The sequence below is a fragment of the Falco rusticolus genome, chromosome 1 (assembly GCF_015220075.1).
Source record: "Falco rusticolus isolate bFalRus1 chromosome 1, bFalRus1.pri, whole genome shotgun sequence".
NCBI lineage: Eukaryota > Metazoa > Chordata > Aves > Falconiformes > Falconidae > Falco > Falco rusticolus.
Window position 1 is genome coordinate 99178053 of NC_051187.1, and position 11307 is coordinate 99189359.

The following is an 11307-nucleotide window of genomic DNA, read 5'->3' on the forward strand; positions in this document are numbered from 1 at the left end:
CTGCTGCTCTTGCAGCAGTGAAGGTTTACTGAGGAAAAAGAGGCCGGTAATTAAAGTGCTCGTTTAGGAGCAAGCATACCTAGGTTCTTTCTGCTGCTTGCCACATGCTAAATACTGCCATACCAGATAGCCTGACTAATAGTAAGGCTGTTAAAACCTGTTGGTGCTATGGCAGTAAAGTGAGGTTTCAGGATCACGATTTTGAACGTAAACAGCTTTTTCACTCTCCAGCTCCCAGTTAAAACAATTAGAAGTTTGAAGTTCAGCATTACAGAACCAATTCCGTCAGTGTATCTGAAAATCCTGCTGCAAGTCCTAATTATTACATGCCTAAATACCAGTGTACAAAAAAAAAAAAAAAACCACAAAAAAAACCAACCAAAAAACCCCACAAAAAAACCAGTTAATTTTACCTCCTACACTTGCATTATGCAAGCAAATTTTGTGGCAAAAAAGTCCTGCTCCAGTGCAAACTTTTGGTCTCATCTCTTTAGATAACCTAAATAAATTTGATATGTTCTTGCTTGACTTTTTATTCATGTTTTTGCTAAGTCTGGCTCAGTGTCATTCCCAGTTGTTTGCAAAGGGACCCATATGTTTCCAAACCAAGTCAGTGCACAGATGTGATTCAGTCAGTTTACTAACACCCTTTTCGGTCATAGCCTTTCTGGATTGTAACCCAGTGACTCACAGAGTCATCCAATCACAGATTTGCCTAAGAGTTCCAGCTAAGCCTAGTTTCCTTTCAGAACAGTAAGAATGCCAATGAATGCTGACTAAGAAAAGGAATTTTAACCACAGTAACTTAAAATATTTGAATGGTTCAGATACTGTAAACAACAAAAGACCCGCATCTTTTGTAGCTTTACTTTGCCATGCAAAACCACAGTTTTTGCTGGGCTGAATTTCTTTTTCCTACCAGACTTCAGGTATGGTCATTGATTAGTACCCTTGAGCTCTTCTCTGTCAAGAAATTCCCATGTTGGGTTTTGGGGGGCATTAGGTGTTTTTCTTGTCTTTTTGTGTATGTCTAAATTACACTATCAGTATCGGGCAAATGTATATGCTGGTTTTGTTAGAAATAAAGTAGCATAATTTACCAGATTCTAAGAATGCTCTCAAGTCTCTCGTTTATCTACAGCATATAGTTCTTTGCCAGAGCATGGAACAACGGCTTTCTACCATTATGGTAAAAAAAAAAAACCAACAACCAAAAATTCACAAAAATTGCACCTTGCCAATTCTACTGTAATTCAAATACGACATAAGGCACAGGCTATTCTATGACTTGTTTGTATTCTTGAGTTTTGAAAATCTGCTGTCAGGCTTGAAAACTGCAGAGATTTTATTAGCTGATAATTTCCATCATGAAAAAATGTTAGGTAGGTAACTTTTTTTTAGTATGTGAAGATAAAATTTAAGTTTAGGAAGTAATTATGAAAAGAAGTTGCAAGACTTTTGGAAGACATTAAGGCCTGTTGTATCCTAAAATACATTTGACCATACAAGAAGGTCATTGATAGTGAACACGGTAAGACTCCCTTCCAGCTCAGCTTTATGGTTACAAAAACGCTTAAAATAACCTTGTTTTCCAGTAATTGATATTGGCCTGATTACTTTTAATAGTATCAGTCCATAAGAATAACCATGTAAGTCTGTGTTTAACTGATGATGGAATAATATAATCTAAACTGTACAGGAACTGATCCTTAGAACACAAATCTCCCTCAGATTTCCACACCCTATCAGTGTGGTTTGTCATAAATCAAAGTAGATGTTTGCCACATTTTTTATTCTTCACTAAGCCAGTAATGTAACTGACTCAAACTAGTCAGTTATTTTCCAATTTTCAAATATTGTAATTTTTGCATGTGCATGTCTTTAAAATTACTTGCTTCATATTTATGTATATAATAAGTTCTACTTGCTGCATATTTACTGTATTTAAGAACTCTGAAACTAGCTGCATAAACAGCAAGCTGATAATATAAACTGGGGGAAACAACTGCTACTCCTTCCTTTATGGATGGCCTAAAAATTATCTTTGATATTTACATGAAGTTTGTCAGCTATCTAAAAATACACAGAATTTATTTGTGAATTTTAATGAGATAATTTCCCTCTGCAATAAAAATAGCACATATTCCCACTGAACACAGTCCAAGGCAGTGAGGTCCAAGTTCTAAACATGGCCTTCTCCAGTCCTTTCAGTCTCATTTGCTTCTTTTTAAAGCAGAGGTAATAAAATTCATCTACCAATCTTCTCAAGGTGTTGAGAAGGTAAAATGCATTTAGTTTTTGAAGCTTTTGAAGCGTTATAAGCAATGAAATGTTAGCTGCAGCTCAGACAACCAGCAAGTTAGTGTTTAGGCCTTATGTCTTTGGAAGTTTACTACTCTTGTTATAGTATAGCATCAATATTCTTGTTAATAAAATAATCAGGAAAACTAACCTAGGAAATTAAATCATGCATTATGATTTTCACAAGCAGAGTTCTAGCAGGAGGGAACATATTGCACCCAGAGTAAGACAAAAATGCTGCAAAGCTTTTGAAAAATGACAGGACTGTAGTTAAGAATAAGCACAAGAGCTGAGATATCTAGGTTCAGGTTTTGCATTTGCTATCAGCTGTTTATGTGACCTTGGGATTCCTCTCAGCCAGTTACTCAATGCATTATAACTCAGTTACTTTTGTATGTCTCATTGGACACCAACTTAAATTTTTACTGAGTCCTGTAAGCCAGTTTGACCCATACCCAGTGTTTTAATGTAATTGTATAACAGTCAGTCTGATTTCTGAGAAGCATCATAAGGTAGTTCCCTGTACCATATAATGGATTTGTATTTTTAGACTACCACTTTACTAGTTAATATTAGTTATACTAGTTGGTGTTCTTCTTTACAGGCATGACAACATGACTGTGGATTTTGCCATCTTATTTCCTTTAATGGGTATATGTTTGACCTTAATGCAGTCTGTTTTCCTTAAAACTACTGATGGACTCATGAGGTAATCCCTTTAAGTTATTTTGGTATGTGACTTCTGAAACAACTCACATAAAGCTGGTGTAACAAGGTGATACTGATTACTTTTGCAATATACTGACATATTTTTCTTTACCAATTCTGGTGACAAATAAGTCAGAGTGAGTTTTCTGGCTTATGTGTTGTATGTTGCACTCAGCTGCACGTGCAAAATCCTCTAAAGGCAAAAAGCTGTTTAGATTAACTAAGATTCTATGTCTGAGAACAAAAACACTTACAAACCAATAGTAATGTTTGCTCTAAAAACACCTCTCTTATAGCGGTGATGGGCGAGTCAGAAACATTGAACTTGACCTCACTCTCAGAGGGTGTCTGCAAAGATGGCAATACAAAATATATCCCTAGAAATGAACGAGTCTATCTACTGCCTTTTGTCAAAGCACACAATACAGTACTTCCCTGGACTAACCTTTTCCATGTCCTGTCTTGAGCCAGCGCCCAAACCTGTTAATACAGCCCTATGGATTGGTGATCCCCCACTTTCACATACACTGATATGCATTTCAATCTGCAGACAACCTGAGAATTTTGTCTGCAGTACTGCTTTGTTCGAATTCATTGCTTAAGGGGAAGTAAAAGCACGTCCTATGTATAAGATTCACCTGAGTTCACAAGCCTAGAAATGAAAACAGCAAATTTATTTCAGCAAGGCAGACGGGTTAAGCTCTTGCTTCAAATGAAAGGCATCTAACCAAGAAAAAAAAAATTAGAAAATACCTGGCATTAGTCTCTCATTCTAGCTGCTGCTTAGGGTTTCTCCAAGAAATCTGTCACTAGAAAATCTAGAGGGGTAACTTTAACACTTTCATTTTCAGAGTGCTATGCTTGCTGTTGGACCTTATCCCAGTACTTCTCTCATTATATTTTCAAGTTGCTTTTGAATACAAATACAGCTTCAAATCATGTGGTAAGTGCCTTTTTATTTCTTTGCTATTGCTCTCATTTAGGGTACCTATTTATTTTGGCATAACTTCCTCTCGTCTTTGAGAAGTGTAATGGAGCATTCTTAAACTTACTTGAAAATAAATCCCTCTGAGGAACCTTCCTGCACATCAAAGTGCAAAATTTTTTCAATATTCATCTTTTGCACAGTTCATTGAATTGTAATGAATCACACATCATTAAGGTTTTACCTACAGAGCCTTGGTTTGCTTGCATACTACAGAAACCACATATGACACATTTAAAGCTGCTATTAATCTAAAGGTCACTGTCTCAGACACTTCCCTCTTTCATTTTACTTGTTACTTGAGCAAATTTGGCATGGAAAGTAATGAAACATAATAGACATCACAGAACTATTTCTAAAGGAAAAAAATTTCCAAAGTACAATCACTGTTAAAATTGTATAAAGTTCAACACAATTTCATACTATTATTGGGTCTGGTGAAATGCATTATCTCTCTTCTGTTTTCTCGTTTCCTTGTTGCTTTCTGCCCAACCAAAGAAAGAAACTCATGATAACTGGCTTACTCCCCAGGATTCTGATGCTATTAAAGGGACCAAACTGCAGACTTACTGTATATACAGTTAATACTTTAATAGAAAATTCATAATGAAGATACCCGTTCTGTCCTTGAATAGTTTCTTGTAAAGTTATTAAGTGGTTAGAAGCCGAGAACTGCCAAGTCTTTGAAGTTTTACTACATACATTCAATTTCACGTAAGGTTTCCTTAGATTTCAGTCTCTTTTCGAAATAACAAATTGAGAAACAGACTCAAACATAAACTGCTAAAATGAAAGTTAAAAGTAGACAAGCCACCTGGGGAGTACCAGGTGGTACTGGAAGTACCAGGAACCTTAGTTATTTTAGGTAAAGAAAGGATGGCATAAGTATTGTGCCTACAGTTTTGAATTAGATTGCCATTTAAGAAATCTCATTCAAATACTCAGGTCATGTTGCAAGCTCTGCTGAAATTAGTCACACCACACCATTCTATATCCAGGTAGTTATTGTTCTCACTATCTTTTTCACCACCTTCTACTCAGAAAATTTCATTGTTCCTTCAAGGATTACTTTGTACCAAGGGTATCTCTTAAGAGCAATGAAGGTTTAATTCTGTTGAGGACAGCAGTATAACTGAGACTAGTACTTTGTCATTAGGAAAAGAAATACCATCAAGTGAAAACAATACTTTCCATGTCATGTTTCTACAGCCTTTCCCTTCTAAAAATGTAATTAAAAATGCAATTAGATAAGTGTCACTTCAATATTAGATAGAAAAGCCTAGAGTTTTTCTTCTATAATTAAACACTAACATTAAAACAACATCAATCATGTTTAATAACTACAAAATATAACTGCTGATCACATCAAAAAGCATTTTTCTTTCAAGAATAACTTTTTTCCCAAAGGTAATAATTAGGTTATTTCTTAATCTTATAAAATTAGACAAAAAGCACAACAGCTGTGGAAATTATGATCTTCTCCAGGTAAACAGTTAATCAAGCTTCTGACATTTCAGAGGCACTGTGGTAATCTTGTAGTTTCCTTACATAATAATTGGAAAGCCAATGCATCACACAAAGGCCTGATTCAAGATAATTCAATTTTGTATGCACAAAGAAGAAAACAATCTATGCAAGACTAAAACCTTGACTAAATCTTTTTGCTTTATGCACACCGGTATGGAATTCGAATTACATACTTGTTCAGCTACTGCAATACAAATCTTATCACTTGTTTATGAATGTTCAGAATCCTGGAGGCCTTCACAGTTCTTGCATACAGAACAAAATTAAAACGAAATAAAAATAAAAATAAAGCAAATTCTAGTTTAAATTAATGCGTTAAAACCATTCATTGCCATTTCTACAGTGCATTGATGGTCTAAATGAGCATGAAAAAAAATTAATGAAAACTGATTAGGGTATTTCAGTGGCTATGGAAAGCCCACTTTTTCTTCATATTTGTCATCAAAGCTCACTTCTCTTGTGCCTGCAAGGCATTGTCCATTGTAAGAGAAGCACCAGGCAAAGTGGTTTGTATTTCTTTCACAAAAGAGAGATACAGGAAATGCATATTACAGTTCAAGCTTGATTTCAGGCCTAGTAGGTTCTCAGCTAAATCAAGACAATCTCCTGTAAAAGAATGTAAACAGGATAATATAGTATATGTATGTGAGAGTACATATTGATATTTTTATCTTCCCCTAGACTCCTACTGTTTTGTATGTCTATGCTCAAGTAGTAAAGGACAGATTAGGTGGGCTAGAAGTTCCTTTTACCATTCCAAAGATAAGGACTCATAAAGTCCTAGTCTGCAATGTCTTTGTCTTTGATCGGTACATAGAAGATTATTTTTTCCCATGGAATGTTATTCAAACTACTTACAAATAGTTATCAACAATTAAACTGAAAGAGAACACAGAATATAAGCTGCTTTTATTCCACACCACACCCCCCACCCAGATCACAAAGCTAACCAAAGGCTGTGCCTGGGTGGTTTGGCATAGATCAGACTCAGAAATGAAAACAAAACAAAACAAAAAGCTAGCATCATGTTTTGTGTTTTAGCTTTACTCCAGCATAGCTGAGCGTGGCTTGTTTTCTGAACATTTGTTATCTGAAAGCTCCACAGAAGCTAACATAAATATAATGGCAAATTCAGGCCAAGATCACCGTGCTGCATTTAAGTGAATATAGGTACATAGGTGGCCCCACACTGGGCTTTAGTGCAGGCTCAGACTTTGTTCTCCCCTACACTCTGGAGCTTTGTCTTTCCTAATATGAGGTTCATGCACACTGATTCGTACTTAAGATGTCTTAGTGTCAAGTACTGTGACTACACTAGGAGAGATATACCTTTTCTAACCATATTATTTCATAATCATATATTTCAAAGGGATTATGTCTTTCTTCAAAACATTCAGCACTGGTCACTATGGTAGAGCGCTAAATGAACCATTCACATGAGTATATAATACAATTTCTATGGCACAGTATACCTATAGCACTTTCTTTGTTTTTCTTGTACTATTGTTATTTTCTCACTTGGCCCTTAGAATACCAGAGACAGGAAGAAAAAACATTACACATATTTTCAAATATGAAAAGATCACCAGATGCATCAAAATGCATTCATTGGCACATACTGAACTTTGCATTATACACAAAGTATAAAGATAAAACTTACTGGGCCTGCATCATACAGTCTAATCTCCTTTCCTGGCAGACCAAAGTCCACTCCCTTTGTTACCAGCCTTGCAACAGTGTTAAGGTACTCTGAAAAGAACAGGTACATCTGCTAAATAGTAACATAATTTAAATGCATACTTTGATCCCTATTTATCTAAATTTGGTATTTCGTTTCTCCTACATCTAAGGCCACTATTTAATACAAACATGAAAACCCTTAAGGACTTTTTGAATAGTTACAGAATATAGTTAAAAGTGAAAGTAACTTGGGAATAGGAATTGCTTTAAAACAAAATCAAGCACAGAGCCGATTTCCCACTTTGGTTTTTTTTCTTTTTTTTTTCTTATATAGCTTTCCTGAAGAGTAGAATCACTCTTCAGAAAGGCAAAGCTCAATGCAGAACTAAGCTTTGAGTATGAGTACACAGCTCTTTTGTTATTAGTTCTTTTACACAAAATAAATAAATAAATTAAGCAACCCAAGACTGGAAAAGATACATCCTAGTTACAATTTTACATCTATCATAATTGTTCTTGCATTTCTTTTTCTTACACATTGTCTCTTAATTATTTTTATTTTCCTCTCTGTACATTATATTACCTACCCAGGCATAGGGCCCTATTTTGCCAATCAGGTTGTAGGACACCCATGTCTCATTTTATCCTGTTAGTCTGTTATTGTAAAGCTAATTATCTGGTATCCATCTTTAATGGTAAACATAATAGCTTATGTCTTCATTTTACCACTATGAGCCTGATTCTTTCTCTGTTAAAGGATACATTTCAGACAGGGATTTCCAGTCAGGCTGGGGATCCGCAGTGGCCAAATCTGTGAGTTTCTTCTGATACAATATCCCAGAACTGGTTTTATTTGCATCTATGTGTGTGTGTGGTTTTTTTTTTCTTTTGCTCAGGATTTTGTTGTAAAAGCTGAAAGATCTAGCTATAGTTTCACTGTTAAAGTTCACTGTTAAAGTTGACTCTGCTGGAGAATGGAGTAATATTGTCCTTAACAAGTCTGATTATTTCTACTGTCTCAACCTCCTCTTTGTAGCTGGTGTGCTGCATAGTAAACCATCTCAGATAACAAATCCAGGATGAATATAACTTAACAAAAGTATGAGCTTAAAGTGGTTGTAAAACTCCAGCATTAGCTGTATGATATAAATTCTATTTACATAACCTTTGTACTAGGTTCATTACCATATTGCATTGAAAGGACTTCCTCTTTCATGTATGTGATCTATTACAGTGTTTTATTTTCTTCAGTGTACTGAAAGTTATATATTAATACAGTATAGAGTGTATTTTCTGAGAATATACAGTAACTTTTCTGTAATATTTCTGAATTACTTACATTCTCTACTTTCTTTCCCCTTCATGTTTTCTGCTTGTATTTTACTAATTTCAGCAACATTTACTTTTACAATCTGCATTGTTCAGCAAGCTTCAAACATGGCCCAGCTAGTCACCCGCACTCACCCGGGGAGGCTGGTCTGAGCCATGAAGGCCCATGGGTGCATGCAGGGCCCTGAAAGCTACTGCTACGATTGGATCTCTCTGGGCAAGAACCTGCATCAAGTAAAAAATGTCTGATTGTTCTCAAAGACTTAAATCATAAGACTATCCACTAAACAGCATCAAAGATTAAGAAATTCCACTCTACATAATTTATCACTATTCTTCCAGTAAGGAGAAATTAGTAGCAAAATATCATAAATCGCAGGTTTTCATAGCCCAGTGCTGGGACTGAAATTAAAATAGTGTGGGACCTATCTTTGTTTAACAAAAGCTATGTTTTTGCTATATGAATAGCTGAACGTAAAGGCCTTCAACTGTTGATCATCAGACAACCTAAATATACATTCTCTTTACTACCAGTAAAGAGTAAAAAAGCTGGAAGAGTCAACTGTAATTTGAGTGGCCATTACTGCCTCATTTTGTGTCACAAGGTCTGAGATATCATCATGTGTTCATAATTCAAATGTCTCCCAACAGCAGCACTTGTGTAGTAACTGTTTCAGTAAGAATGCAGCTTACCTAATTACCTCTATAATAAATTCTCATACAGACCACACTATAATTGCAGACCTTTATACCATGTAGTACTTCACAGTTTTACAATGCTTGGTTTTTTGCATTTTCACTCACTTTTACAGATAAGACCAATATAAACTTTTTTATCTCTAAGGCTTGAAATAGTTTCAACTACCCATTAAAAAGTCAGAACAGTTTTTCTTCTCCTACTGAATGTTTTAGACATGTATTTTTGAAACTAATGCCTGATTTTGAATATGCATAGAGAATTTATACAGTTAGCATGTATTAGCTGAAGCAGGAGCTAGATAAATAACTTTTAAAAAAAATCCCAACAAAACCAAACCAAACCAAACAAAACAGTTTGCTTATGGCAAAGAACATTAGTATAGAGCAGTTCTTGTCATATTTTCTAAAACTGTGTTTATAACAGTATATTGTAGTACTGTCCTGGTTTTGTCTGGGATAGAGTTAATTTTCTTCACAGTAGCTAGCGTAGGGTATGTCTTGGATTGTGCTGAAAGCAGTGCTGATAACACAGGGGTGTTTTCGTTACTGCTGAGCAGCACTGACACAGAGCCGATGCTTTTTCTGCCCCTCATCCCCCACCAGCAGCGAGCTGCTTGGGGGGGGGCTGTTGGGAGGGGGCACAGCTAGGACAGCTGATTCCAGCTGACCAAAGGGATATTCCATATCATATGGCATCATGCTCAACATATAAAGCTGGGGGAAGAAGAAGGAAGGGGAGGATGTTCAGAGTTAGAGCATTTTGTCTTCCCGAGTAACTGTTATGTGTGCTGGAACCCTGCCTCCCTGGAGATGGCTGAACACCTGCCTGCCCATGGGGAGTGGTGAATGAATTCCTTGTTTTGCTTTGCTTGCATGCATGGGTTTTGCTTTACCTTTTAAACTGTCTTTATTTCAGCCCATGAGTTTTCTCACTTTTCCAATTCTCCCCCAATCCCACTGTGTAACGGATGCTTGTTTGGCTGCTGGGGTTAAACCACAAGTAGCTTCTCATAAGTTCTACAACATTCAATGAACAGCATATTCTGATAACAGGTCCATTTATTACTATCTATTTCACATACACAAAAGTTACTTCTTAAAAATCAGATCTTCTTTTACCTTTATTCAAACTAATATCTTTTTTCATAACTCACATCTGCTCATCACTGATTGATTTAGTCTGCAGTAATCTAAGCAAATACATACACTGACAAAGATCCATAGCTGATAAATCCAGCTATACTATGGTTAGGGGAACAATATGGATTCAAATCAAGAAGCTAGTCTATGCAATACTATACAGTGTATATATAATAATGCCTTTTTGCCTATCTTATCTTTTTTTTTTTCACTTATGCATCCCAAAAATTTTGGGTAGGAAGATGACTTTTTTACTTTCTGTACATGAAAGTATATGTTCTTTTCAGACATCCTTTTTTACTAGGAATAATTTGGGAAAATGTGGAGATGCTGGACCATCAGAACTGGTAAATAGGTTAATGATTCACACATCTTTTTGTGTTAGCTGTGCAGTACACTTCCTTTGTGGTCATGCAAACTGTAATGAGTCAAAAGGAACTTTCCTTTTGAATTTAATAATTACAGCTGGTTTCAGCTCGTACGTTTGATTAAAGACACTTTATCTCTTTCATTGTTATTTTAACATTTATACAGTGCTTTACATCTTCAAAGCACTCTGCTGACATTACCTTATTAATTCTTGCAAAGCTTAGATGCAATTTTCAGTGTGCTTTTGTATCACAGTGCCATTTTAATTGCTATTTAAAGCTGCATTAATTATAGTTATAATGGGTCATAAAAAGGAATATTTAGTAGGAAAGCCACTGTACCAACGATTTGTGTTGTACATTTCTTAAACTATAAAATATTTTGCTGTATGTGACACTTCAGATTTAGCCCAGTACTGAACTCTGCTGATGAGGGTTGCAGGCCTGTCTTCCCCTGCTAGCATGGCACAGTGCAAAGAGAATATCAGTGATGTTCCCCCACTTGTTTTCATCGCTGTTGTATTGAGACTTTTTTCCCTGAACTTGCTGGGTGAAATGCAAATCATCACA